Here is a 2558-nt window from a genome sequence, read left to right as displayed (position 1 = left end):
AACACAATGCAGCAGCTCTATCGGGCCGGCCGTAGCGCGCGACACAAACACAATGCAGCAGCTCTATCGGGCCGGCCGTAGTGTGCGACACAAACACAATGCAGCAGCTCTATCGGGCCGGCCGTAGTGTGCGACGCAAACACAATGCAGCAGCTCTATCGGGCCGGCCGTAGTGTGCGACACAAACACAATGCAGCAGCTCTATCGGGCCGGCCGTAGTGTGCGACACAAACACAATGCAGCAGCGCTATCGGGCCGGCCGTAGTGTGCGCGACACAAACACAATGCAGCAGCGCTATCGGGCCGGCCATAGTGTGCGCGACGCAAACACAATGCAGCAGCTCTATCGGGCCGGCCGTAGTGTGAGACACAAACACAATGCAGCAGCTCTATCGGGCCGGCCGTAGTGTGCGCGACACAAACACAATGCAGCAGCGCTATCGGGCCGGCCGTAGTGTGTGCGACACAAACACAATGCAGCAGCTCTATCGGGCCGGCCGTAGTGTGCGACACAAACACAATGCAGCAGCTCTATCGGGCCGGCCGTAGTGTGCGCGACACAAACACAATGCAGCAGCCCTATCGGGCCGGCCGTAGTGTGCGCGACACAAACACAATGCAGCAGCTCTATCGGGCCGGCCGTAGTGTGCGACACAAACACAATGCAGCAGCGCTATCGGGCCGGCCGTAGTGTGCGACACAAACACAATGCAGCAGCTCTATCGGGCCGGCCGTAGTGTGCGACACAAACACAATGCAGCAGCTCTATCGGGCCGGCCGTAGTGTGCGCGACACAAACACAATGCAGCAGCTCTATCGGGCCGGCCGTAGTGTGCGACACAAACACAATGCAGCAGCGCTATCGGGCCGGCCGTAGTGTGAGACACAAACACAATGCAGCAGCTCTATCGGGCCGGCCGTAGTGTGTGCGACACAAACACAATGCAGCAGCTCTATCGGGCCGGCCGTAGTGTGTGCGACACAAACACAATGCAGCAGCTCTATCGGGCCGGCCGTAGTGTGTGCGACACAAACACAATGCAGCAGCTCTATCGGGCCGGCCGTAGTGTGCGCGACACACACACAATGCAGCAGCTCTATCGGGCCGGCCGTAGTGTGTGCGACACAAACACAATGCAGCAGCTCTATCGGGCCGGCTGTAGTGTGCGCGACGCAAACACAATGCAGCAGCTCTATCGGGCCGGCCGTAGTGTGCGCGACACAAACACAATGCAGCAGCTCTATCGGGCCGGCCGTAGTGTGCGCGACACAAACACAATGCAGCAGCTCTATCGGGCCGGCCGTAGTGTGCGACACAAACACAATGCAGCAGCTCTATCGGGCCGGCCGTAGTGTGCGACACAAACACAATGCAGCAGCTCTATCGGGCCGGCCGTAGTGTGCGCGATGCAAACACAATGCAGCAGCTCTATCGGGCCGGCCGTAGTGTGCGACGCAAACACAATGCAGCAGCTCTATCGGGCCGGCCGTAGTGTGCGACACAAACACAATGCAGCAGCTCTATCGGGCCGGCCGTAGTGTGCGACACAAACACAATGCAGCAGCTCTATCGGGCCGGCCGTAGTGTGCGACACAAACACAATGCAGCAGCTCTATCGGGCCGGCCGTAGTGCGCGCGACACAAACACAATGCAGCAGCTCTATTGGGCCGGCCGTAGTGTGCGACACAAACACAATGCAGCAGCTCTATCGGGCCGGCCGTAGTGTGCGACACAAACACAATGCAGCAGCTCTATCGGGCCGGCTGTAGTGCGCGCGACACAAACACAATGCAGCAGCTCTATCGGGCCGGCCGTAGTGTGCGCGATGCAAACACAATGCAGCAGCTCTATCGGGCCGGCCGTAGTGTGCGCGACACAAACACAATGCAGCAGCTCTATCGGGCCGGCCGTAGTGTGCGCGACACAAACACAATGCAGCAGCTCTATCGGGCCGGCCGTAGTGTGCGACACAAACACAATGCAGCAGCTCTATCGGGCCGGCCGTAGTGTGCGACACAAACACAATGCAGCAGCTCTATCGGGCCGGCCATAGTGTGCGACACAAACACAATGCAGCAGCTCTATCGGGCCGGCCGTAGTGTGCGCGACGCAAACACAATGCAGCAGCTCTATCGGGCCGGCCGTAGTGTGCGTGACACAAACACAATGCAGCAGCTCTATCGGGCCGGCCGTAGTGTGCGCGAGCGATGAAGAGCGACCGCGCGATATAATTTTGAGCTGACAAATAAGTCTGTTTTTTCGCGTGTTGGCCGCGTCACGTGAGCGGTTTAGCCAATGAGGGTGAACCAGCCTGGTGACACGTCCTCCACGCCTTAATCTCGGGTGTGCATCGGGTGTGCATCGGGTGTGCATCGGGTGTGCCTGCACTTTAAACCATGCATGGGTTATTCATCACTAATTTGTTCCTAGCTCTTGCTTCGGCTGGAGAGCTGCATGCTGGGAGTTGTAGTTCTGTCACTGGAAGCTGTGGCAAGAAGCAGGGCTCTGCCAGGTGCTGCAGGACTACAAGTCCCAGCATGCAGCGCGGCTCCTCCT

This window comes from Ascaphus truei, unplaced genomic scaffold, assembly GCF_040206685.1.
Source record: "Ascaphus truei isolate aAscTru1 unplaced genomic scaffold, aAscTru1.hap1 HAP1_SCAFFOLD_449, whole genome shotgun sequence".
NCBI classification, from domain to species: Eukaryota; Metazoa; Chordata; class Amphibia; order Anura; family Ascaphidae; genus Ascaphus; species Ascaphus truei.
The sequence above is the reverse complement of the archived record's forward strand: the minus strand, read 5'-3'. Positions refer to the sequence as shown.